The sequence below is a fragment of the Manis pentadactyla genome, chromosome 8 (assembly GCF_030020395.1).
Source record: "Manis pentadactyla isolate mManPen7 chromosome 8, mManPen7.hap1, whole genome shotgun sequence".
Taxonomy (NCBI): domain Eukaryota; kingdom Metazoa; phylum Chordata; class Mammalia; order Pholidota; family Manidae; genus Manis; species Manis pentadactyla.
Genome location: NC_080026.1, coordinates 121,966,176 through 121,994,097, shown reverse-complemented (window position 1 = coordinate 121,994,097; position 27,922 = coordinate 121,966,176). Strand labels below are relative to the sequence as shown.

General features: G+C 43.0%; 1 protein-coding gene and 1 long non-coding RNA gene across 3 annotated transcripts in view; one reads left to right on the top strand and one right to left on the bottom strand.

Annotated features, from left to right (window-relative positions):
• RBM20 (RNA binding motif protein 20) overlaps positions 1 to 27,922 on the bottom strand; it is a 177,334-nt gene that overhangs the window by 58,580 nt on the left and 90,832 nt on the right. The gene's annotated exons all lie outside the window — the stretch shown is intronic.
• Positions 1,333 to 9,046, top strand: LOC118919135 (uncharacterized). Of its 2 annotated transcripts, XR_005027377.2 has the most exons (5): positions 1,334 to 1,467; positions 3,467 to 3,624; positions 3,756 to 3,879; positions 7,781 to 7,851; positions 8,120 to 9,046. It is a non-coding gene; the product is annotated as an uncharacterized LOC118919135 (long non-coding RNA). The 2 variants fall into 2 exon arrangements; XR_008999015.1 differs by lacking the exons at positions 3,467 to 3,624; positions 3,756 to 3,879 and having other exon boundaries at positions 1,333 to 1,467.

The following is a 27,922-nucleotide window of genomic DNA, read 5'->3' as shown; positions in this document are numbered from 1 at the left end:
CCTTCCCACCACTGTCATTCCCATTACTATCCCTGTTGCCATCAGTGCAGATGGCAGGTGGGCCCTGCCAAGGCAGAGAGATGACATCATCCTTAGAGAGGAAGACATGAGTAGATGTAAATATGGAGAGAAAGGAAGGGAAAAGTAAGGGTGGGCATCTGCAAGGAGGGGAGGAAGCAGGGCTGTGCGGGGAACAGAGTTACAACAGCTGCTTGGTGAATGGATACACAGTCAACGACAGACTTAAAGGGCTGTGGAGTAGCCACAAGGGTGCAGCCAAAGTTCAACAGCATGAATCTATGTGGACTCACAACAAGCTCGTCCCTGGTAATTTTCAGCCTTCCAGAAGCAGCCCCACCAACCTGTCCAGTCACCTCTGCAGGAGGCACACTATCTTCCAAGATGATAATTAGGAATTTTACATTTACTTCCAGTTCAACTCAGTTCCTTTCCCAGGCCAGGAATGTGCCATGTCTTCTTACGTGCTAAGATACAAAATATAACCCAGGCTGAAGAGCTCAGGACCAGGCAAAAGAATGTTCTCCAGGTTTGGTCCGACGTTTATAGGGTGGCAAAGTCAAATGCTCAGGGTCAGGTCTTTGCTGACCTGCTCTTCCACCGTCTCCTGGGAGCTGAACTTCAACTCATCAATTCTGGACCTTCCTGTAATGCTCTTAGAAGCTAGTTCCAGATGTGAACCACAGGGAACAGTCCCTAAGGGTCAGGTTACAAAGAGACTGTGATACCCCAGTAATATTAGGGCAAAAGTTCAATCTCGTGCTAATGATCACACATGTTAAGTGTAAGAAGAGGCCTTAGAGACCATTTAGTTTAACCCACTCATTCTACAGCGGGAAAAAGTGAAACCCAATAAAGTTGACATACTATGTGAATCAACCCAAGTCACACAGCTACACAGGGGAGAACCGGAGCTGGCACCTCGGTTCCCTCATTCCTCAGGGCCAATGCAGCCCTACAGTGGGTCACGTCCCTATCAACGTGCATCAAGTGAGCCTTCATCATGGTAGGGAGAAGGGTGAAATCACCCACTTTTTTGATAGTGTGGTCTTCTTGGTAACAATAGGGCTGCTGAATGAAAGCCAGAGAGGCCTCTGTGACTAATTTCGGGATTACTGGGTCAATGCTGGCATTATCCCATATTGGCGCCTTAGCCATGACATTGCCATATGATGACTCATACCACCACGGCACCTCTTGGAATGATTCATACAGCAACAGTAATCCTATCATCTCTTCTGCCTCATGTTTTTCAGTTGGAGTGCTAGTAAGTGTTTTCACCTTGTTAGCTATATGAGCTTCAGGACTACCACAGGGTGAGGTAAGTCAGATACGACATTTCCAGTGTGTGTTTAGACTGAGACCAAGAAAGGTCGGGTGAAACACCTGAGGACAAACAGTGAACGAGGGACTGGGCTGGGACTTGAACGAGAGCCTTTTTATTGTAAGGTCAGTATTTTATCCTCTGTTTACATGTCCATTAAAGGGAACTTCTAAAACCACATCACTGGCCCTACTTGCTTGGATGTGATTTTTTGGCTTGTGTTTTCTTGTTTTTTTTGTTTTTAATGTAAGGGTACTAAAATATAAAGCTTTCTTCCTTTACTCTGTGGTTTTTCTCCCAACTTGTCACAGTATTTTTTTTCCAGTTTTATTGATCTATAACTGAGCTATAACACTGTGTAAGTTTAAGGTTTACGATGTAATGACTTGATATGTGTATATTTAATATGTGCACTTATTGCAAAATGATTACTACAATATATTAAGCTTAGCACATACAAGACATGATTTTAAATAATACATCTGGTATCATATTATCAACCTTTTGGTCCACACTGTACTCTGTACCACTCTCATCAGTCAGAAAAAGATTCTCAGAACAGAGGGACATGCAGTCACAAAGGGGCAACTAGTGGTTTCATAACTGACAAAAAACGGTCTGCCTTTCTTGCTGGAGATATTAGACGCGCTCTAAATATGCAAAAGCAAACATAATGCACCAAGTTCAGAGAAAAGAATGCATGTTCTGCTAGTGTCATAACAGGAAAGACTTAAAGCAAAGAGAATTCATGTCAATTTAACCACCAAGAACCTAATGTTAGCTTTTTCCTTTTCCTTCTTTATGAACCAATTTTCTTTCTTTAAAATATCCTTTATTTTATAAAATGATGGTATTGTAGGTGATTATTTCTTTTTAAATATTCATATTTGTTTTGTTTTGAATTTGAAAATGAAAAAATGAAGAATATAACAAATACTTATGAATTCATTGCCCATCACCCCCAAGGTAACAAATGGTACTATATGGTTATTTTTGCCTCAGATATATTTTATCAAAAAAAATAAAATTATAGCACAGTCGCAGGGGGGCCATCAGGTGAGAAATTGGGGATCAACAGAGGTGAGGCTTAGACCCTCACCCCCCCTGTTTTGAGAGAAATCTTCTGCATCTGTGGATGTTTTGTTGCCCTTGTCTAGCTTGGATTAATACTTAGCCTATAGGCACACACCTGATCATCTACATTTGCTTTCTTACAGCACTAAACTATGTTTTCTACCTTTATCTTGCATCTACCTACCACTTCAGCATTTTATTTAAAAAATAATAGTAATAAGGGAGAAATGTGGGATTCATATATAAATCAAGTATAAAAATCAAACGAATATTCATATCTGACCTGATTGTTTATAGTTCATAATGCATGATCAAAACCGAAAGTTTCTGTGATGACTGCCCTTGTACTGTTCACCATGTAAGAACTTATTCACTATGTAAGAATTTGTTCACCATGTAAGAACTTGTTCGTTGTGCTTCAGAAGATCGGAGACTGATGAGAATTAGGCTTGGGGTGGATTAATGATTGTGCATTGAGTCCCCTGTACAGAATTTTATTGTTGTTAACTGTTAACAACCATTTGATCAATAAATATGAGAGATGCCCTCTCAAAATAAATAAATAAATAAAAAAATAAATAATAAAATTATAGAGATAAAGCAGAAGTCCCTTTGAAACTCTGCTTTTTTTTGGAAAAAAATATGGAATTGAAAGTCTAATTCCACCTCCATCTCCCCAGTGACAGCCACATTGGTGTGTGCATCTATATAGCTGTCTATCTGTATCTTTCTATATGTTGGAAAAGTATAAAAATAAGATTGTTTCTATACCTGCATGTACTCATAAAACAGTAGGACTAGTTTCAATAATATTTCTCCTAAAAATGCATATTTTCCCCAAGTTTGTCTTAATACCCTGAAGATTGAAGGCAGCATGGTGGAGTGACAAAATTGGTGAGCTAGAAATGAGAAGAGCCAGGACTGTTCCCGGAGCCACCATTTACTCCTTGTGGGATTGTAGTGCAGTTAGCTTCCCTTTTTGCAAAATGAGAAGGCTGGATGCAAGGATCTCCAAGATCTCTTCCACCTTTGAAATCTGATGACCCTAAGGTTGAATTTCCTCATCTGTCAAAAGGAGATACTAACGTCTGCTCTGCAAACTGTTGTAAAGATCACAGATGTGCAGGTGCTCTGCAAAGCATGAGGAGGAGGAGGATGGTGATGATAACTGAATAATACTGAATAATAATTAGCAGTAATACTCCAAAGTAAGTTATTTTTAAGCTCCTGGGAATGCTTTTAAGGAAGCCATTTATATATATATGGCTTGGTTCAGATTCATGTGTTGCAGGTCATCCAGCATGAAAAATTGAATTTCTTCTATCTCTGTTCTCTTCAGCAAGCAGTTCAGCACAAGAAGAGGCTCTCTTAACTCTACCCATGATGATTTAGTAAATAAAATACTAAAAGTGCTTCATTCTGAGAGGGTCTTCTCTACAAAGGCATTCCTCAGACAGAACCAGGTTTTCACAGTAAAATGCAGCTTGAATCCATTCAGAGCTGGAATAGGTTTGCCTGAAACACAATTCTTCAAGGAAATTCATGTTGGGCAGAATTTCACCAGTTTTGTGAAGGCTAAAATTGCGGGAGCTGGCTTTACTTCTGAGATTAGGACAGATCTTCCCATTTTCTCAGTAACATTAGATATGATGACCTCTCACCCAGCAAACTTTTCTGGGGAATGTAGGAGTCTTGGAAAACAAGCTGTTTGAAATGAATATTTTAAAACTGCTATACAAGTACTCTAAGAAGACAAATGCTAATGTTTATACATGCAAATGAACTATTGAGGCGTTTACAGGCCACCACTGCCAATGAAGGACAACTGTGCACAAACATGCACTGTTCCTTCTTCTGGGACAACCTCTTCCCTACTCCCCCTCACCTCAGTAACTATAATCCTTCAATATGCAAATCAGATGGCACCTCCTCCAGGCAGCCTTCAATGACTCCTGCCCCCATTCAGAATGTGAGTTGGTGCCCCTTCTATGATCCCCCATAATGCCTTGCTGCTCCACAAGCCTCAATTATACTCTCTTCTAACTCCTACCACCCTCTCTCATAAGTGGGTACTCAATCTCTCATCTGCTGTCTTTAGCACCCCTTGATCATTTTGAAGGCAGGTATTAAGTGTTCTATTTCACATTACAGTGCCTGGCACTTGGTAGGCATGTGGAACCAGTGAACATCTCTATACATGAACACACCTGCTCCAAATAAATGTGTGTGGAGATAATAGTTGTGTATCATGTTCTCAATTTGTTTTCCTGGCTCAATGATCTGTGTGTATGTTGCTACAAAGCTTTGAAGATAAAGCTCTGCAGAGAATGTGGATTAGGTTCAGGCTTTGGACACTGTCAAAATTATGTAAATACCACCAATTGCATCATCAAGTATAAAACTCTAAATATTCAACAAACAGATTTGTTGCCACATTTTTCCCTTTAACTAAATCTAAAGAAAATGCAACTTCAGTGTATAATCTGAGGAAATATAAATGTCTAATCTACATGATTCTGAGATGAAACACATGCTCCAGGAATGGCCCCTGTGTTCACTAAACCTTATTTTCAGTACTTTATATCACTGAGATTTTTCTGGTAAATGAACAGGATGGTTATAGAATTCAAGCCCATTTTAAATCAAAATAAAATTTTAGATTAATTTTGAAGAATTAAAATTCTTAGTCAATATAGTTGGTCTTTTCTAGAGTTGTCTTACTGCTAATCTGGGCATTTTAAACAATGTGTTTTAAGGCAAAACTAGGAGTCCATGTGAATGTGAAGAGGTTGGGTAGTTGGGGCAGAGGTGGTGGATAGAGGTTCTGCTATGGTTTTAAGTAGACCTGCTCCTTACACAGGCTGTGCCACCAATAACCATACATCCTATTGTAGTCACTCCACCCTGCAGACCTTAATTTTCTCATCTGTGAAATGGGACAGCCAAATGAGACCCTTACAGTTCCTTTATGCCTTATGAGTTTAGGATGGAGGGTTTTGTCTTAAAGCTATTCATTATAACACTGGAAAAGTTAAGATAACCTGGCTATGGTTTAGAGGTAGATTTTGTCCCTGAGAAATTTGGGTTTCTAGCCTCTACTGCTCCTCTAGTCCTAGGGGACTTCAGAGAGAGACATTAGCTGCCACTTAACAGACTTGCCTGTAAAATTATATGGTGAAACCAGAGCAGAGATTGTCAAGGATGGTGAGCATCAGGAGGGTTTCTTAAAACAAAGGTGCTGAGCTCACCCCCGGGTCCTGGGCCTCAGGTGTAGGCTGGGGCCTGAGAATATGCATTTCTAACAAGTCCCATTGATAAGGATGCTGCACTTTGAGAAGCACTGAACGAGAAAATCTTGAACCTACCTTCCAAGTCTCAGAAGCTATGATGAGTTATAAGAAATTGAGTAACAGCTATATTTTTAAGGAGCCACCTCTATCTACTAGCTGCCCAGTACACCCAAAGGGACTTCCTTCTGCATGGGTCTTACAGACACTGCAAAAATAATTTCAGGGGCACATATAATTACTCTTATATCTGCCTTCCTTTAAGGGACTCAGCTGACATGTTCAACAACATGTGGCCTTCTGGAATCAAAACACTCAAGTTCATAAAAATGCAGGTAATTTAGTTAGTTGATTGGCTCAGCATCATGTCATCAGATTTGCTGAACAGAAAGCCTAGCACCTTCACAATGAGCACACTAATGCAGAGAACAGAAGGGTCAGACTCCAGAATGCCAAAAACTCTTTAGTCAAGCTGCAGCATCATTAGGGGAAAGTTACTTTCCAAACACACATGAGATTAAAATGATTTTTTTAATAATATCATCTATATCACTATATCAAACTTGGTGACATTACAATTACTTGGGATGTTTTAGAAAAGACGGATGCTTGGGGTCACATCTCCAGAGATTCTGATTCACTCTAGATACTGGGATTTTTAGTAGCTCCCCAGGAGAACTACTGTGGAGCAAAATCTGAAACTCACCAATCTACAAAGGAATAGAATGAATCTGTTCTTCATTAGTTTAATCCCCACAAGACATTTTTGTCACTACAAACAGAATGACCATTTGTTTTCAGTTATACTTGAGAATAAACACTGAAGTTTTTATAAGCCCACAACGGGTCACAAACACAGTGTGCAATAAATCAGTATTTCTTACCTGTACTAAAGCATCTTTCACACACCTAAATAAATATTCTTTTGTGACAAGACTTCTCCCAGTATACAGTTCCTGCTGCAGAGCCAGGTGACATTTTCTGGAGGTGACTCTAAATTATAAACCCCTTGAAGAGATCATCCACATCCTAAAATTTTTCCAATGCCTGAGTATCTGTCTGGCTCAGCACCAAGCAAACCAGAGGCAGTGAACAAATATTTATGCAACTCACTTGAATTTATGACTGTCTCCAAGCACACGAGAATGTAGACCTTAGCAGAAAATGCTAAGTGTTTCACTGTGAAGTATGAGGTGTATGTTTCCATGTGTGTACTGGGTATGTGCATTGTTTCTTTTAAGTCCCTTGGAGCAAATGAGACTATCAGATTTGGAACTTCATAATATACCATGTAACTATTTATTTGAGAAAACATCAATTTCCCAAGGTCAATGGAAGTTTCTGGTGCCTAAAGAAACATGTCTTTCTGTCTACAGACAACAAAATACAGGTGCCCCCCAAGGCAGAGAATATATGTAGATGGCTTTTAACTCTATCTTACACAGCTGTGGCCATATAAAAGTTACTGCAGAGAGGAGAGAAAAGACAAAAAGAAACAACAGTTAGAAGCATAGGCCAATCTCCATTGCATTCGCACATGCCATTCTAGATATTTTCTCAGATCATAACAAATGAACCCTGTGGTCATCATCCAAGCAGACTGAGAACTGCCTTGGCTGAGGCAAGAATGGTTAAAACTCCATGGCTGACTTTTCACTCAAAACTGCTTTCCAGCACTTTCCCCTGTTACCCCATGCATTGCTAATTAGGAGCAGCCAAGACTGGACATGAACACAGTCCTTTATGGTAAAATTGATTATTACATTACTATGGAAAACAAGGAAGTCATTTCATTCGAAATATCAAATTCCACAAAATCATATGTGGCAGCTGTTAGTGTATGCATGTGGGGGAGGGGGCAAGTGTGTGAAAATATTAACCCTCTCCCCTTCTGTTTTCTGACATCTTTGCCAAGACATGCAGAGAAGGGGGGCGATGGGGGGAGATTCCAATACATACAAGGCAGAAACCAATGGCAAAGCTACATAATGGGATTTTTTTTAAGGTTAAAAAAAATTCCCATGATGTAAGATCCATCATATGCGCCATTTTTAGGAGTGTGGGTTTGTTTTTGCAGGGAGAAAACCAGTATACTCCGCTCCTGAATGTGTTGAAGCTACTTTTAATTACATCAGATAAAGATACGAGGTGAGTCATGTTGGTGTGCTTGAGCCTGCTAACAGATCATCACATCTATTTCCAAATATGTCCCCTGAACTCACAAGAGATGTTTATATGCTTGCTTGCTTGGAGGCTATTAAAACAGTTTTGTTTTGCAATTTAACTTTACTTCAAGTACTTAATAGTAACTGAAATGCGTAGTATGGCTCCTTCCGAGGTGCTTTCAAGCCCTCTTTATTTGGCAAAATATCCCCCGCTCTCTAACTTCTAACACGGCGCTCCTCTCCCCATTCAGGAGCCTGACTGCACTCAACAGATGGAAGACATTTCAAACGTTCATTTTCCATCACTGACAAATTCCAGCAACTAACACAAAACGTCTCAACTTTAAGAGACCCTCACCATTCATAAGATTTCAGGATTCCGAAAACGTCCCCTTCCATTCCCTCAGGTCTGGTGGTCGCGCAATCAGTTTTCCTGTGGCCACGCGACTTTGTTTATAAAAGAGTTTAGTAACCAGCGTAAAAAGAGCATCTAGACATGCTGACATTGGGATCACCGGGGTCACAGGGAGATGTCTGAGGTCACATGTTTACCCTGTCGCTGTGAATCGTTTATTACAATTTTTTTAAACAGGATGGGGTGGGGATACAGCACAAATGCTTAGCGCCAAGAACATGGTCAGAAGTGCTGCCTGGACTAGAGAATAAAAAGGAACCTTTCCCGGGGAAAGGTAGGGTGACACCACGCAACCTTACCTTTTGGAAAAAGACCGGAGCGCCCAGCACTGAATGCTTACCTGAGGCCACCGGAGCCGGGGGTCATTTTGGGTGTCGCTCATTTGCCTGCCTATAACATTCCAATGACATTCTACCAGTTTTCTGCATGCCAGTCATGACAAGCGTCCACTTAAGGTTCTGGGAAGGGGCAGAGGAGGGAGACTGCAAGCGAAGAAGTGAGCAAAAGAGAAAGAGGTCCCAGCACACCGCATACCCGGCTGGAGGGGAGTCACATGCAGCGGGGAGCCATTCCTGCCGCATTACACATGCTGAGTGTAAATGGCAAACAATAGCAGTCGATGTTTATGCCACATGTTCTCAGCCTCTTCACATATCAACACCCAGGCCAACTCTACACAGACAGGCCTCCAGAGAGCGCCTCTGAAGCGGGGCCCTGGAGCTAATCACGTGGCCATTTTCAATAAAATTCCTAAGCCTCCTGTCCTGGTTTATTTGCCAGCTTTTTGTCACTTATGGTGGTGGTGATGGAGGTTGGTTGGTTTGTTTACTTGCTTAGTTTTTTTTACTCTGGGTTTTTGTAGGGGACAATTTGGTCCCTGAGGTCCCCAAAAGGACATCAAGCGATGCAGCCACATCAGACAGCACTGATAAACTGACTCCACTGCCAATTTCTTCTTCTTCTTTTTTTTTTTCTTTTAAGGAGCAGGAGATGCAGGAGGTAACACATCATTTCACCTGCCAAGTGGGAAATGTGGTACTTTCAGCAGGAAAAATGGACTGTCTCCTGCTCTAAGTAGTTGCTCTTAACTGGGGGTGATTCCCCCCTCTAGGGCATGCTGGAGACATTTTGTCAGAACTTGGGGAATGCTACCGGCACCTACTGGGCCAAGGCCAAGGATGCTGCTAAAATCCTACGATGCTCAGGGCAGATCCCACAGGCCAGCCTGAGATAGTATCAGTAGTGCCACAGGTGAGAAACTACTTGGCTAAGCCCTTCCACAAGCCTTGCAGAAAATTGGATACAAAAAAAAGAAAGAGAGGAAACCAAAGCCGAGAAGCCCCTCTCCATGGGGAATTGACTGGAGACGCAGCATCCAGTGAGGAGCATGGCCAGATTAGTGGCTTAATTCTTGAGGTACTTGGGGCATTTTCTCCCCAGGAAGCCACGTACTCCTGTCACTATTTTCTCTCTTCTCTTTCCAAGTCTTACACTCTAATACTGACACAATCAAACCAAGCTAAACCTTTGAATGATTTTCTAAATCAAAATCTGCTATTGCAGGAACCTCATTGCCAGGTTATAAAAAGCAACCATCATCCCAATTTGTCCTGCCTGGATGGTCTGATGTTCATCTGTGATGCCCAGCATCCTATATAATCCCTTCTCAAAAACCAGTCAGGAGGGTATGCTTTTTTCAAGGAAAAACCTCCCCAAAGAGTTCATAAAGGATTGGGATGAAAGCTCCTTGGATTCTCCTGTTTTACTTAGACCCCTGGGGGCCGGGAGGGGGGTGGCCACTGGCATCAGGGAGGCTTCCCCACTGCTCAGACTCTGTGACATTCCTACAGTGCACTGAAAGGCCCAAATGAGAGCCAGTTGTGTTTGTGAACAGCCCATTTTCAGCTGCCCACCAGAGGCCTGTCCACTGCCCACCTGTCCAGGGAGCTTCCTGGAGAGCCCAACGGCTCTTTCTTCCTAATTTAGTAATAGCCCACAGGCTGCCTGGGCTCGCCTGGCCCTCTGCCACTGACTCAGCCACAGACACCTAAAGGCGCCAGTCCCAGATCCTGACTTACGGGAACTAGCCAACCTGGCCGCAGCTGCATTTCTCCTCAGTCCTTGGGTCCTTCCCATGATCTGCTGGTTCTCCCCAAAGTGTCAGGCTCAGCTCTAATCAGCCATTGTACATGTTGCTCTTCCTCTGTGCCTGTCTTGTTTCATTCTGCTCAGGACATTGTTAGGCTAAAAGTTTACTGAAAAGCACCTGTCAACCCATATCTGAGGCTCTGCACTCCCTTGCCCCCAGAGGAGAAGTGGTAGTATATAGTGGTTAAGGACACAACCCCAGAGCCAGCCATGCACAGTCAACCATGGGAAATGGGGTAAGGATAGTGCCTGCCTCCAGGATTATGGCAGGTGTATGTCCACAAGCCCAGGGCCTAGAGTGCTGGCTGAGGATCTGCTACGGTGAGAGCCATAGCGTGATACACTGACGGTGAACTTCATTATTAAGAAAAACGATGCCCTGACACCCAGCCTGCAGTGTGATCCCCAGAAGAAGTAAAGTCATTGCTTAGAATTAGACAATCTAAGTGTATGATTCTATCTCTTACCAGAGATTAGGATGCAAACCTTGGCCCCATTTGGAAATGAAGATGCACAAATTGACCATCACAATCTGAAATGTAGTAAGCACACATGGAGCACCTACTATATACCTACCAACACCATGCCAGGCAAGGAGGGCAGGAGGAACATGAGGTAATACTGAGTGTGGAAACTGTGGAAATGCAAGGCATTGTGCTAACCACATATTCTCTCCATCTTCACAAGTCCGTGAAAATATCTATACCCACTTTATAGATGAGAACACTGAGGCTCCAAATGACTGAGTAAGTTACCCAAAGTCCCACAGTCAGTAGGTGGTCATCTGACACAAAGTCTGCAAAACCTTATCCTTCCACTAAACCTCCCTATGTAAGGTGAGTCATAAGGGAATTAATAGAGTAAAATAATATGCATGTGGTAGGTAGGTGTTCTGATCATGAGAACAGAACTAGCTACATACTTGTGGGATGCAGTGCAAAATGAAAATGCGGGGTCACTGTTCAAAAATTATTAAAACTTCAAGATGTTAACAGCAGAGCATTAAACCAAGCATCGAACCCTTCTAAGCAAAGGGCCCTGTGTGAACACATGCCCATGAAGCCAGTCCTGAATGGGAGGGAAGGTCTCTGAGTGGGGGGAGCCATGTTAACCGACCACCCTGACAGCAGCAGCTCCCAGAGCATCAAGCACAGCGCCATCTGCCGGACATCCAAATGTGTCCCTGTGGCCTTTGGCTAATGCTTTCTCCTGTACGGAGCTAGCACCAATGCAACGGCAAGGAAAGGGTTCAGGGTGGAACTTGGGTTGGGAGAAGCAGGAAGCAAATCTGGTCCACAGGAATACTGCTATCTATTGTGATATGAGTTTCTTGAGGTGGCATGATGGAAGGGCATAATTCGGCCTCCATACCTGGGAAAATATCCCAAAGCAGGGGGATACTGATCTCAGTGGAAGGTGGAACCAGGAGTTATACACAAGAACATAACAAGAGACACACGTGGCAGGGGTTCACAGCCCATGTGTGAGGGATGCAGGAGTGAAAGACTGAGAGCCAGGAGTACAGGGAAACTCTGCAGCGAGGCAGGAAACATGGGGTCTGGCCTGGCTTTCTCACCAACTCGCTGTGTGACCTGCTTGTCACTAAGTCTGCTTGGCTCAAAACACCCATGTGCCAAGTTCACAGGAACTTAAAACCATACTGTGCAGCCATTAAAAGTGATGCTTACTATCCATTTGCTATTTAATACTAATATTAAATTAAAACTGGTAAACAAAATTGTATATGTATTATAATTACAGACATGTAAAAGGCAGAATAACCCTCAGATAGAAAAAAAATACTCTTAGAGAACACACCAAAATGGTAACAGGGACAGCAGTGTTTAGATGGTAGAATCTTAGGCAATTTTTTTCTCCTTTTGTAGACATCCCAATTTTTCTTTAACAAACATATTTATTTCTCATGGAAAAGAAAAGTTTTAGGGACAAAGAATTCAGTTGGGCTAACCCTGCCTTACTAGCTTATAAGGCCCTTCCAGTGAATCCGTGCTAGTCAGTTGTCCAGCACAGCCCCGGCCCCAGAGCAGATGCTTCCCTCCTGGAGACCTATATGCCAAAAAGCACAGGCAGGGCACACAGAGAAGTGAGGCACCTCTGCAGGTAATGGCCATGTTCATCTTCTCGTAAAGCCAAACACATGAGTCAGACGGGTTTTCCCCTTTCACACTTGTATTCCAGTAAGGCACCTTGCACAAAGCAGGCAGAATATGCCAGCACGTTGTTCAGGTGTAAACAAAGGTTCATTTTATGACCTGAGACTTCTCACCAGAGAGATGAAGGTCATCAACATCAAGACTGTGTCTTGGTACGTGCCACAGTGCAAAGTCAACAGCCTCTACCCTTTCCCCTTGCCTGCCCCCCCAAACCCTAGCTGTTCTGGGGGCAGAAGGAGGGGCTCTGAGTTAACTGCAGACAGGAAGGACTGAAGGGAAAAGGCAGGGTCACCACTCAACACCCAGAGGTGGACAGGGTCCTGTGATCTACATTTCAACATTTTTGATCCCCTTGGCTCAGTTTTGTATACCTTTTAGGGCAGTGCTAGGTAACTGTGTTTGGGGTAGGCCAGTGCAAAGAGAGTGTGACCAATGACAAACCCAGGCAAGCCTGGGGCTAGAGACTAGAGCTGGGCCTCCTCTAATCTTCAGCACGCTGAGCAGGAGTGGCCACCTGGTCTCTGTTTTCAGCTGAGTCTTGCTGGGGCCAAACCTCCACCCACATGCATATGCAGGGCCTGTTCCTGCTGTGGCCACTTCCCCCCACAGATCAGTGGCTGCGTGAAGAGCCCAATTCTTGGCCAAGAGGTAGGGAGGCTTCACAGCCTAAGAGACCCCGATGCATGCATGACACGTGAGAAAGCCACTGGAAACACTCCTGGGACCTTTCTTTTTCTCTCCTCTCTTCTTTTCTTTTCTTAACCCTTTTAACATAAGAGGCAACTCAAGGTAAAACTCCATCTTAACACCAGTTTCTCTTTATAATCAGGGCTGATGACATTATCTTTTGCAAGGAAGGAAAAAAGAAAAGTAAAGCCAGAAAAGATGAGGTCTCAGGCCCCTGGGGTGGATGGAAGGCAGTAAGAAGAACACAAAGCAACTCCTTGAAAGAGCAAAGGTTGAGCTCCCAGCCTCTAGTTACAGGAAGGTACACAGAATGAACAAAGGCAGGATTCGTTTCCAGAATGAGCGAGCTCGGCCATGTAACAGCTACATCCTGCACAAAGGCCCGCCACAGCCCGTTAGCAGAGGAAACCAGTCAAGAGTTGTGAGTCAGTGTGGGAATGAGCCCTTCCTAGGGAAGGAAACTGGTTCTTTGTTGAGGAAGGTTTTTAATTCCCATCTGGTTAACTGTTGTTCCTTGGGAGGTCCTCCAGGGGCCCAAAAAACAGAGGCAGGAAGCATTTTTAAGTTTTCCAGATTTGCTCTTTAAAAGACTGAACATAGCTTAGACACAGAGCCGTGCTGGGTTTTCAGGGTAACCATATCCTCAGGACCTTTGCACAATCTTTTCCCTCTGCCTGAAATCCTTCTGCTTGATCTGCACTGTTCAATTGGATAGCTATTAATGACACATAGGTATTTAAATTTAAGTTATTGATTTTAAAAACAGTTTGAAACTCAGATCTTCAGGTGTACACATTTCAAGTATATGATAGCCACGTGGGCCTAACAGTTACAACACTGGAAGCACGGTGGTTACCATCTCTGGCACTCACACCTTCTCCTGGATGGCACTGCTTCAGGTCTTCACATGACTGGCTCCTTCTCAGCCTCAGGCCCCTGAGCTGCCCTTATCCTCCCAAAGAGGTCCCTGCAGACCCAGCAACCTAAAGGACATATGGTCACTCTGTCCCCTTTTCCTACCTTTACCACCATCTGAAATTATATTCTTTGTTTCTTTCATGCTTTATTGCCTGTCCCTCCCTTAAAATATAAGCTCCACAAGAGCACTGAGCTTCTCTACCCTTTCTGCTGCTACATGCCCACCACCCAGAACAGTACTTGGCACAAGCAGAAGCTCTGTAAATATTGTTGAATAAACGACTCACAGTTGGGTCTACCCATCACTCTGGGACCAAAGAACACCGGCCACCCAGGACAGCTGCAGCTTATCTTCCCATGGACCAAGAGCAAATCTAAGCATGGCCCCATCGAGAGCATCTGGGGGGCCTGCATTGTGGGAGTGCCCAGGTGGTAGCAGAGTATCCCAAACCTAATTTTATCCTGATTGTCCTCAAAGAACACCAGTTGCCCTTTGCTGTCTGTCAGTCAACAGAGCTATGCCAGGCTCTTGTACTGTCTTTCTTCTTTGCTTTTGCAAAAGATCAGAATACTCTCTTCCATACGTCCCCCAACAGAGGATCACTCTTCCTCCACATGCACATACAAAAGCAAGTAACAGGATGGGATCTCTCCTAAGTGTAAAGACTTGGTATTTTAATACTCTGCATACTTGATGAGTGCCTTCTGATAGCCTCTCTCGAACAGAGGAGGAGGAACCAGTTTACACAACTTTGATTTACTATTTACTTCAATTAATATTTAAATGACAAGCATATTACATTCAGCAAAATATGATCCCCATGACCAAACACCAGAGGAGTGTGAAGATATAAAAGCTGGAATTTTCAAAACAATTTGAGTACAAAAGTCACTCTTTGGGGGAATCAAGCACCTTGGCAGATCAGAAAAGTAGGGCATGGAAAAAGAACGCATGCAGTGAAAGGAGAAAAATAAATAAATCAAAGTAAAAATGAGAGAAGGCAGAATCTGTGCTCAGAATTAGACTAGCAAGAATCCCCACAGTCAGGGAAATTAGGGGGCTAGAAGCTAACAGCCTTGACAGCTTGCCAAGAAAGAGAGGGGCAGCTTGGAGAAATGTCACTGTGCATCCCCTAATGCTTGCTGAGGAAACAAATCTGATTTTAACTGGTTTTCCCTTAAAGGTGCACACAGGAATTGCTTGCTAAAGCTCTAACTACTCTTAGTGGCATTTACTAAATGCACGTTCACTTCTGTAGGAGTGCTGCAGAACAATGAATTTTGAGAGAACTGGCAAGGAGAACACACCTTTCATTCTAGCCACATTTTATTAATCAAACCCCAATATCCATTCTGAAATGACTTCCAGGAAATTGTACCTATTCTGATGAATGCATCATCAATTAATTGTTGTTTCTTTGGCCAGAATTACACAAAGCCTGGTGATAAGCAGCAAGATTGGTTCCCACCTTCAGGCTTTCTCCACTTCCTCTTCTGCTGGCTCTTAAACAGAAAAGCAAACCCCTGATATACCGTGACCAAGGATGGTCTTCCTCCAAGTGGGAAGGTCACACTCACTGATGTGAGCCTACATTTGGGAGGGAGGCTCACTGAGGTGTGGGGAAGAAAGAGAACACCAGCTGGCCAGACCAGCCAAGTAAACCTCATGGCAATCGGATGGCACCTCACAGATTACTTTCACAACCAGCCTCAGGGCCCGTCTAAATCTCAATTTATCTCTTAGGTGACCATCCTTGAGATCTCTGCATGGGACAAGATTACAAGCATTCTGAGGGCAAGGACTCCAAAATATCCAGTATGATGCTTTCCAGACAGAACAAGTTCATTCAATGTTTCCTGAATTAACAAATGACTTAGAGGCTTTTCCTCATGTTGGTTATAATTTCAGAGGTTTCCATTCAAACTAAGGGTAGGAGGACCAAGGGGTCTTGACATGCAGGACTTAAAGTTTTAAAAGTTCGATCCACGACCAACTGGTCAAAGTGTGATGTTGCTGGTGGGCCAAAGATGGGACACAGACCTGGCCCAGGCATATCCTCTTACCCATGGTCAGCAGCAGGAACCTGCCTTCGTGGTCACAGACACACTTTGGAGTGCTAAGGTATCACGGCATGATGGAGAGGCTGTTCACTAACACTCTCTACAATCTGAATGGAAGCCAGCTGCCCTCACAGTTGCCCCAAATTTGAAGAGGCTGGACCTTGACCACTACTGAGCAGCTCTGGAGCAGGCCAAGGTGGCTGGGAAACCACCTAGGAGTGGTTTTCCTTTGATGGTTATTTTTTCCAAGGTAAGGGTATGACATGTTGGCCAGCCAACCGAAGTTACCCCTTGAGGAAAGAACAAGTGGCATCATGCAAGACGGGCCCTTTGATTTCACAATGCTACTGTGACAATCCATCAAGTCTTACACCTTTTTTCTCCAAAAGTCTATGCCAGATCAGTCCTCCATAAGATGCCTACTGATCTCTTAAGACAAATAAAAACCTGTGGGCCTACATTCCCTTGATCTTTTGGCACTGTAAAGTCCCTGAAGGCAAATAACATAGTTGTTAAACGCAAATGCACAATTTTATATAATAAAAATGCAATAGCTATTTAGCTATTTCCCGGAAGGGTGGTTAGGGAGTAGGTTATTTGGATAAACCCTCTGGCAGAAAACGACTCTGGAGAAATTACTTTAAAAGCACTGAGAAGTTGGAAAGATGGTACAGCTCTGCCAGGCCAGTCCTGGGGGGAGCTTTGAATCCAAAGAAACTAGGGGATTATTTGAGTGGCCAAGTCACTTTTGCATTGAAGACACTGAGTGAGGGGACAAGAGGGGTATAAAGGAACAGAGCACATTCAATGTAAAGGCTACCAGTATACTTTTCCTGCATTAAGTTGGGTCCTAAAGGACTATACTTGCAGGATTAGGATGAACCAGTACTGATCTGTCACCTCCTGTTTCTCCCCAACCCAAGAGGTCCAGAGAGAAGGTTGTTCTGTACCTAAACAGAGCAGAAGGAAAAGGTAGGGAGATAAAATACTCTTGAAAAGGTGTGCTCAAGACCTGTACTCATACACAGTTCACCCCAGGAATGTACAGCACAGATGGGAAACAAATTTGATTTGAAGTGGTCCCCAACTTATACTGCCCCTAAAAGGCAGGCAGAGGAGGAAAGTACACTTACTCCAAGCCTCAGGGAATCTCCACAAATAATTTTTTTAAGGGTAATAACCAGCACAAAACAGTTCAAGATAGATGCAGAGGAAAATAAGGCAATGAGTGAGAACAAGTATAAACAACTAAGAGCAGAAACAGACTTGGACAGGCTACAATATGGACACATTAAGTTTACATATGTTTATCCCATGAAAAAAGGAGACGACAAGTTTGCAAATATGTGCAGGGAAGTAAAAAGTGTAAAAAAGGACCTAACAGATCTGGAAGCCAAACAGAACCTCTAGAAAGGAACTTCTAAAGGATTTCTAAACAGAACTTCTAAAAAGGAAAACTTCAGTAACAAATTTAAATATCCATAGAAGTGTTTGGCAACAGAATAAAAACAATGGAAGAGAGGATTAGAAACCAGAAGTTAGAGGAAACTGCCCAGAATATAACATAGAAAAGCAAAAATACAGAAAGCACATCAGAGTGGACTTATGACACAGAGGATGTGGTAAAAAGGTTCAACATACTCTTCACTGGAGTCCAAGAAGAGGAGAGTGAGGATGGGGCTGAGATAATACTGAAGAGATAACAGCTGAGGACTTCCTAGAACTACTGAAAGATACCATGGATTCAAGAGACCCAGGGAATCCCAAACCAAATAAATATGAAGGAATGTACACCTAGACACATCACAGCAACCAGTAATCAAATGATCAAAAAATGAGAGTAAAATCTTAGAGAAAAAATATAGATTACCTTAGAACAAATGATGGGTAGATTGAGAAATGATACCTACACTTCAAAAATGGAGGCCAGAAGACAGCTGAATCATATCTTTAATAGGTTGAAAGAAAATGATGACCATCCTATAATTTTATATACTCCTATACAAAGATGAAAAATGGCCCTCAGGTCATAATCCCTGGAACCTATAATATTACCTTACAGGGCAAAAAAGACTTTGCAGGTATGATTAAGTTAAGGATCTCCAGATGGGTAGAGTATCCTGGGTTATCTGGGTACACCCTAAATGCAATCACAAGTATTACTGTAAGAGAGAGGCAGAGGGAGGTCTGGCACAGAGGAGAAGGTGACATGAGGAAAGAATGCTATGATGCCGGCTTTGAAGATGGAGGAGTCCAGAACCGAAGTATGCAAGGAAGGCAGCTCTAGAAGCTGGAAAAGGCAAAGAAACGGAGTCTGTCCTAAAGTCTCCAGTGGGAGCACAGCTCTGCTCACACCCAGACTGTAGCCCAGTGAAACTGATTTCCAGCTTCTGGCCTCCAGAATTGTACAAGAAAATTTGTGTTGTTTTAAGTCACTGAGTTTGTTAGAGCAGCCATAGGAAACAAATACAACTGCCCAAACCCTCCTTCCCCAATGAAGGTGAAATTCAGGAGTTATCAGGCACACAAAACCTGAGAGAGTACATTATCAGCAAAGGATACTCTAAAAGTTGTATGCCAGGCAGAAGGGAGGTGATCCCAAACACAAAAAGGAATGAAGAGCAAAGACAGGGACAAATGCATGAATAAGTCTAAATGAACACTGACTGTGTAGAACAATATATTTTGTGGTGTTCTTAAAATATATAGAATTAAAACACACAATGTGAGAAAATAAGCTAGGAGGGGGTAAATGTTTTTAAGAGTGTTCCAAGGACCCGGTATTACCCAATGGGAAATGAAAGTTTTGGTAAACTTTAAACTCTAAGTACAAGTATCATAATTTGTAGAATAGAGAACATAACTCTCAAAGTAGTAGAGGGAAACACAAGTCATAAAACTACAGATGAAAGCAAGTTACTATAAAAGTATGAAGTTACCATAAAAGTGGATGGCTCAGGGACACAGAGGCTTCTGGGAGCCAGAAGCATCCCATTTATTGGCTTGGTGATAGTTATAGGGGTGTTTGCCTTATTTATTAAACTCTTCCTATATGCTTTAATACTTTTTGGTGAGTATGCAATATTTTACAATGGAATATGATTGAGAAAAACAACAATCACATACTCACCCCTTTTTACTAGACTCCATATCCAGATTCTTCTATCTCAGCTCAGTGTTCAGCAAACCAAAATCCATAGGTGAGTTCTCAGAGACTATTTCAGCTAGCCTCTGTCTACAGACCAATAAATTCCAATTATATCCAGTTTACAGATGATACAACTGAAGTCTAATGAAGTTGAATGTTTTATCCCAGGCCATAGTGGTTTCATCTACAGAGTTGAGAGTATCTTTTACTTCTGCTTTTCCAAAAAAAAAAGGAAATTCTATTTTTTACTCACCTCCCCCCACCACACACACACTCTGTATGTCACAAACACAAACACATATGAAAGATATCCCAGCGTTGTATCCATTGCACAGAGATAGCTCCAGAACTGAACCTGCATCCCTTGCCCCTGACTATTCTGTATATTTAAGAAATACATACTAGTGACCAGAAATGAGTGAGTACCTGCAATTAATAGGGCTTTTGCAAGACTCTCCCTTAATATTGATGCAACAATACAATTCAAATTGTGCAAGAGTAGGGATTAAAAAAACAGGATACATAATCAAGCCTGGGCTTGAGAGTAGCTTCCCAATGAGATGCTCACCAAAAACAGTATGCTGTTAAAACTACAAATCATGCATCATACCCAAGGGGAGCAGCACTACACTAGAGGGGAGCAGCTGTGGCCCCAGCCCAAGGAACTCAGCACAAAAGCATCACACACCCTTGGGGGTTAGGGGTGGGGGTAGGGAGGCAGGGGCAGGCAGGCACAGTGGAGAAGCAGCACAAAAACAGCAGCCATGGCTTAAAAAATAAATCTGCACAGAGTTTGTAAGACACCAATTTCATCTTAAGACAAATAAACATTCAAAGAGCAACTTCGTTTATTGCTGATTTTCTATATAATCTCCTAACAGATTAAAAGAACTGCCATAAAGCACAAGATTTTCAACACTGGTCACTGAAAACTTCGGAACTTTACATTTGCCTCTGGGCAATGCCCACTTTTTCCCAGGTGTCTCTCACTCTCAACTTTTGTTATGCAAACCCTATCACTTGGATGAACTCTCTTAAATGAGAACACTATCTTCATGGATGTCAACAAGCCAGCAATCAAGTTTAGAAGTTACAGTCAAACCACAGCCAGCATTTTGGAAACCTGGGGTTTCAGAAAATGTGTCCATTTTCGCTCAAATTGTTCAGGTCACAGATAGGCTCTGAGGTTCATTTTAGGGCATCTCTCGAACACATCCTACAAAACACAGCTGTGACAACAGAATGGAGCCTCTGTAGGTCCCTTAGTTCTCAAAACACCTTGCAGAGAAACAATCCAGAAGTAAAGATGAGTTGGCCAAATGAAGTGAAGAGTGGGAGAAACAGAAGACAGAAGTAAGTTAGGCTATGACAGAAACAAAATGAATATCTTTAACACAGGCAGTGGAAAGATCGAGATGAATGGAGGGAATATGTGTGTCTGCACTCCCAGTTTGATCCTGCCACAACTACCTCTCAATATAGGCACTCAACTAAGTCGCCTAAAATTCATTCCTGTGGCAAAGAGGGACCATTAGACAATGCCCTGCCCTTCAACTCTGATTTTCTTGTCATGTAGCATCTAGACCGGTTTTACAGGGACATCAGGTAAAGGTCAAAGAATCTGTTCATGCACACAAATTAATTAATATGACCAAGTTCTTGGTTATACTCCCTGTTTGGACTGAGAGTAGTGATAACTGTAATTACAATTACCCAACCCCAGTGGAAAACTGTGCCACCTCCCCACCCCCACTTCTTGTTTTCAAAGCCCTCTCTCTGCAGGTAAAAAGGAAATGATCACCCCCCACCCCACTCTGGTCTCATCTGGTCAGCCACATTTCACAGATGAGAAAACCCAGCAGGACAGGCCAGCAGATGCACAGGTGAGGCAGGATTCCAAATTACCAGCACACAACCACCTTGATCAAAACACTCACACCCTGCCCAGAGACCCTGACATCCTTCCTCCCCTGGCCCCATCACACCAGGGGGCATTTCTTGGCTCTTTTTCAGGCCATTACTCCAGAGTAATAATGGAGACCAATTAAACTGGTAGGTCACTGTCAGCAGCATGCCCCTCCTACTCAGTCCCAGCTAATTAAGAATCTCTGCCAGTTGGTAGAGAGCATGCTTACAGGGCACCCAGATCCTCTCTGTCTGGGAAAACACCAGGGTCTAGAGTTGAAAAGAAATCAGGCAGAACCTCTGAGTTAAGAAGCTGCTGGCTCCATCCCCCGTCAACATCTATGTGTACTTCCAAGCCATATTCTTATACTCTACATCCCTAAGTTACGATATTTTAACACAGTCAAATTTATCAATCTTTTCACTTCTGAGTTGGTTTTTCCTTTTTTGGGGTGGCGGTGGGGTGGCAGGAGGGTTCTAAGAAATTCTTTTTAAACCCTGAGGTCATAAAGATATTCTCCTGGAGTTAACTTCTAACATTAATAAAGTTTTGATTTTCACAGTGAAGGCTAGCTGAAATTTATTTTTGTGTATGTTGAGATAAGGTTCTAACGTTTTTTCTATAGAAAGCCAGTCATGTCAGCATGAGTCATGAAGAACTCAGTCTTTCCCAGTAGTTTATAATGCACTGTTCTCCCATGACAAGTTCACAGGGATTCTTAGGTATGTTTCTGTGCTCTCTGATCTGTTTACTGATCTCTTTGTTCTTTTTTTGTTTTTTCCAGAAGCGTCAGACCTATTTATAAATACCTTACTCTTCCAAATGAATTCTAGAATTGGTTTGCATAGTTCTAAAAGAAATCCTGTTGGGATTTTGATCAGCATTTTCTTAAATGAGATGCTTTTATGCTAATAAGTTGTCCCATTTTTGAACATATCATTGTCCATTTATTATATGCTCTAATAATATTTTGTTATTTTCTCCAAGAAAGCCTTATACATGTTTTAACTGATACCTAGATGCCATATAGTTTAGTTGCTATTATGAATAATAACTTTTTTCCTATAGCATTTCCTATAGGTCACTGTTGTTATACAGAAGGGCTATTGCTTTTTGTATGTTGATACCATACTCTACAACTATACTTACCTCTTTTATTATGTATCATACTTTTGGAAATTCTTGAATTTTGAAGTTATACAATCATCTCATCCTCACATAACAAGAACTTTGTTTCTTATTTTCTACCCTTATACTTCATTTATTTTTGTCTCACTGCATTGACCAGGTCTTCCAATACAATGTTCAACAGCAGTAGCAATAGCTAGTATCCTTATCTTACTTCTGACTATAAGTGGAAATGCTTCTAAGGTTTCCCTTGTAAGCATGATGTTGGCCTTAGGATGGTAATTACCTTTTTTAATGTTCTCAAATGGCATCTTCCCAACTAGTAAGCCCCTTCAGAACAAGGCCTAAATCTCATACATCTTTCCATTCACACACACACATAGTACACTGCTTGTCACACAATAAACACTTGCTGATTGCTTTTATACTTCTCAACTCCACTGCTTGGTGCTTATTTCGACACTTTTTGCTTCGCTGGCCCTAGTGAATGTGGTAGAAGCTGTGGCAACATTTGGCTATAGGTGGTTTTAAGGTAAGTGTTGAGTGTGCATGTGATGTGTATGTGTATGAGGTGTGTATGTGTGCATTCGTGTGTGTGTGTGTGTGTACTTCATGGAGATAATTCATGTAGGGAAGCTCTGACAATTCAGAGAAAACAAAGGATTATGATTTTTAAAAAGTAAATTCTTTCAGGGATTTGCAATTTGATTACCCTCTGGAGACTGTTTATCCTCTGCCTCCTTGTTCATCCCATATGAACGAGGATTAATTGGAGAGATTAACTGGCCCTTGAACAGCTCACGGAACCTTTCAGATACACAAGGACCAGTTCCTTTGTGTAGAATAGCAACTCCAGAAGCGCGAGGAGGGGGCTGCTCACATGGTTCAGTTGGAGTAATGCCACACTCCTGGTTTCTCAGCAAGAATGCAATTCCTGGGAATGCGGCCAGCATAGTCTCCCTAAGGCTGTACATGCAAAACCACCAGGAACTCCATTCGGTCCTGGTGAGAACACGCCTGTGGGAGGAAGAGAGAACAGAACCGCGGTCTGGGCTTCTTGCTTGCTCTGGAGCTCCTGCTCCCTCCACCACTGACTGAGCCACACACTGCATCCCCAAAACATTTTCTGCAGCTCTTAGATAGTGTGTCTGGGATACACAGAGAAATGTGATTGTCAGGAGACAAGACCACTGTCACACCCACCTCAAACTCTCCTGTACCTTATCCAGGCAAACAGCTGGGAAGAGGGAAAACTAGACTGTGCTGCACATCTAGGGTAAGAGCAGAATGACAGAAGGCAGTGACCCACTCCTGAGCAGCAGAGACTGCAAAGGTGGGGGCAGGCACAGGTGGCAGAAAGAAGACCATGCTCCTCCTGAGCTCAAGCCTCAGCCCCACGTCTTTCTTGCCATATCATCCTAGGCAACCTTTTAATCTCTAAGTGCCTCATCTAAGATGGGGACAGGCACTGTGGTCCCATGAACCACTGCAAGAGGGGCCAGAGGTAAGAGACAGTCTGTTTAGTCCATTCAAAGGCCCTGAAGGAAGTTTGCATCAAGGCTACAGGTTGAAAATCCCTGAATGGTTGGCTTGAAGGACCAAGGGAAGCCGAGAAGACTGGGGATAAGCGGTTAGCTGGGCTCTGCCAGGAAGACCCATAAAGACTTCCCCTGTGGTGTCATCAAAACACCTTTAACTTAGCAACCTGTCTCACAACACATCTAGCCAAATGTGGGACAAAGCAGAAATGAGACAGGCTGGCCAGGATGACTGGACTAGATGGCCTCCTCCCCGGTCCCTGTAGGCCCTTTGCACCACCTCATCACCCTCAGTCCACTTCCACGCAAAGGCCAAATTCTTTGGAGTCCATCTCCACAATGAACAGCAGATTCACCCACTCCTCACTATTCCCACTGCCAATGCCAGGTCAGCATTCTCATGGGAATTATTCTAATCCCCCTCCACCACCCAAGCCCCAAAGGAAGTTCCATAATGCCACGGGAGCCGTCTTCCTAACAAGCTGTGTGGAGTACTTCATTCCTCTGCTCAAAACCTTCAAAGGATCCTACTTGTCTCTGAGTAAGCCTGGACTTCCCAGACGTCAGTTCTGGGCTAGGTTCATCTCCGACATTGTCCCCCAAGAGAACCCAAACAAAAGGAGGGGGCGGAAGATGGCGGCGTGAGTAGAGCAGCGGAAATCTCCTCCCAAAACAACATATATCTATGAAAATATAACAAAGACAACCCTTCCTAGAATAAAGACCAGAGGACACAGGACAATATCCAGACCACATCCACACCTGAGAGAACCCAGCGCCTCGCGAAGGGGGTAAGATACGAGCCCCGGCCCCGCGGGAGCCGAGCGCCCCTCCCCCCAGCTCCCGGCGGAAGAAGAGCAGGCAGAGCGGGAGGGAGACGGAGCCCAGGGCTGCCGAACACCCAGCCCCAGCCATCCGGGCCAGAGTGCAGGGCCCTCGATACTGGGAAAACAGGGCAGCAAGAACAGTGAGCAGGCACTGGAGGCTGGGCGACAGAGGACATAAGAAAAGCGCGCGACCATTTTTTTTTTTTTTTTTGCTTTTTTGCTGCTTTGTTTTGGCGAGCGCTTTTTGGAAGTCTTAAAGGGACAGGGACCCCAATATTAGGGAAACAGGGCAGAAAGACCGGTGAGCAGAGGCCTGAGGCTGGCACCGGAGAATAAAGAAAAACGAACGACCACCTTTTTTTTTTAATTAAAAAAAAATTTTTTTTTTTTTTAATTAAAAAAATTTTTTTTCTTGTTTTTATTTGTGGTTGTTGTTTTGTTTTGGCAGGTGCTTTTTGGAAGTCTTAAAGGGGCAGGGCGGGCCACTTAATCCAGAGGTAGGGAATCCGGGGTCTCTGGGCACCCTAACCCCTGGGCTGCAGGGAGCAGGGAGGCCCCTTACGGAGATAAATAGCCTCCCAGCAGCTCCTGCTCCAACGCGACTCCACCATTTTGGAGTAGCTGCCCGAGCCAGGCCACGCCCACAGCAACAGCGGAGATTAACTCCATAGCAGCCGGGCAGGAAGCAGAAACCCTGTCTGCGCGCAGCTGCGCAGCACAAGCCACTAGAGGTCGCTGTTCTCCCAGGAGAGGAGGGCCACAAACCAACAAGAAGGGAAGTCCTTCCAGCCGTCACTCGTCCCAGTTCTGCAGACTATTCCTATCACCATGAAAAGGCAAAGCTACAGGCAGACAAAGATCACAGAGACAACACCAGAGAAGGAGACAGACCTAACCAGTCTTCCTGACAAAGAATTCAAAATAAGAATCATAAACATGCTGACAGAGATGCAGAGAAATACGCAAGAAAAATGGGATGAAGTCCGGAAAGAGATCACAGATGCCAGAAAGGAGATCGCAGAAATGAAACAAACTCTGGAAGGGTTTATAAGCAGAATGGATAGAATGCAAGAGGCCATTGATGGAATTGAAATCAGAGAACAGGAACGCATGGAAGCTGACATAGAGAGAGACAAAAGGATCTCCAGGAATGAAACAATATTAAGAGAACTGTGTGACCAATCTAAAAGGAGCAATATCCGTATTATAGGAGTCCCAGAAGAAGAAGAGAGAGGCAAAGAGATGGAAAGTATCTTAGAAGAAATAATTGCTGAAAACTTCCCCACACTGGGGGAGGAAGTAATCAAACAGACCACGGAAATACACAGAACCCCCAACAGAAAGGATCCAAGAAGGGCAACACCAAGACACATAATAATTAAAATGGCAAAGATCAAGGACAAGGAAAGAGTGTTAAAGGCAGCTAGAGAGAAAAAGGTCACCTATAAAGGAAAACCCATCAGGCTAACGTCAGATTTCTCAACAGAAACCCTACAGGCCAGAAGAGAATGGCATGATATATTTAATACAATGAAACAGAAGGGCCTTGAACCAAGGATACTGTATCCAGCACGACTATCATTCAAATATGACGGTGGGATTAAACAATTCCCAGACAAACAAAAGCTGAGGGAATTTGCTTTCCACAAACCACCTCTACAGAACATCTTACAGGGACTGCTCTAGATGGGAGCACTCCTAGAAAGAGCACAGCACAAAACATCCAACATATGAAGAATCGAGGAGGAGGAACAAGAAGGGAGAGAAGAAAAGAATCTCCAGATAGTGTATATAACAGCTCAATAAGCGAGCTAAGTTAGGCAGTAAGATACTAAAGAGGCTAACCTTGAACCTTTGGTAACCACAAATTTAAAGCCTGCAATGGCAATAAGTACATATCTTTCAATAGTCACCCTAAATGTTAATGGGTTGAATGCACCAATCAAAAGACACAGAGTAACAGAATGGATAAAAAAGCAAGACCCATCTATATGCTGCTTACAAGAAACTCACCTCAAACCCAAAGACATGTACAGACTAAAAGTCAAGGGATGGAAAAACATATTTCAAGCAAACAACAGTGAGAAGAAAGCAGGGGTTGCAGTACTAATATCAGACAAAATAGACTTCAAAACAAAGAAAGTAACAAGAGATAAAGAAGGACACTACATAATGATAAAGGGCTCAGTCAAACAAGAGGATATAACCATTCTAAATATATATGCACCCAACACAGGAGCACCAGCATATGTGAAACAAATACTAACAGAACTAAAGGGGGATATAGACTGCAACGCATTCATTCTAGGAGACTTCAACACACCACTCACCCCAAAGGATAGATCCACTGGGCAGAAAATAAGTAAGGACACGGAAGCACTGAACAACACAGTAGAGCAGATGGACCTAATAGACATCTATAGAACTCTACATCCAAAAGCAGCGGGATATACATTCTTCTCAAGTGCACATGGAACATTCTCCAGAATAGACCACATACTAGGCCACAAAAAGAGCCTCAGAAAATTCCAAAAGATTGAAATCCTACCAACCAACTTTTCAGACCACAAAGGCATAAAACTAGAAATAAACTGTACAAAGAAAGCAAAGAGGCTCACGAACACATGGAGGCTTAACAACACGCTCCTAAATAATCAATGGATCAATGACCAAATCAAAATGGAGATCCAGCAATATAGGGAAACAAATGACAACAACAACACTAAGCCCCAACTTCTGTGGGACACAGCAAAAGCAGTCTTAAGAGGAAAGTATATAGCAATCCAAGCATATTTAAAAAAGGAAGAGCAATCCCAAATGAATGGTCTAATGTCACAATTATCGAAATTGGAAAAAGAAGAACAGATGAGGCCTAAGGTCAGCAGAAGGAGGGACATAATAAAGATCAGAGAAGAAATAAATAAAATTGAGAAGAATAAAACAATAGCAAAAATCAATGAAACCAAGAGCTGGTTCTTCGAGAAAATAAACAAAATAGATAAGCCTCTAGCCAGACTTATTAAGAAGAAAAGAGAGTCAACACAAATCAACAGTATCAGAAACGAGAAAGGAAAAATCACGACGGACCCCACAGAAATGCAAAG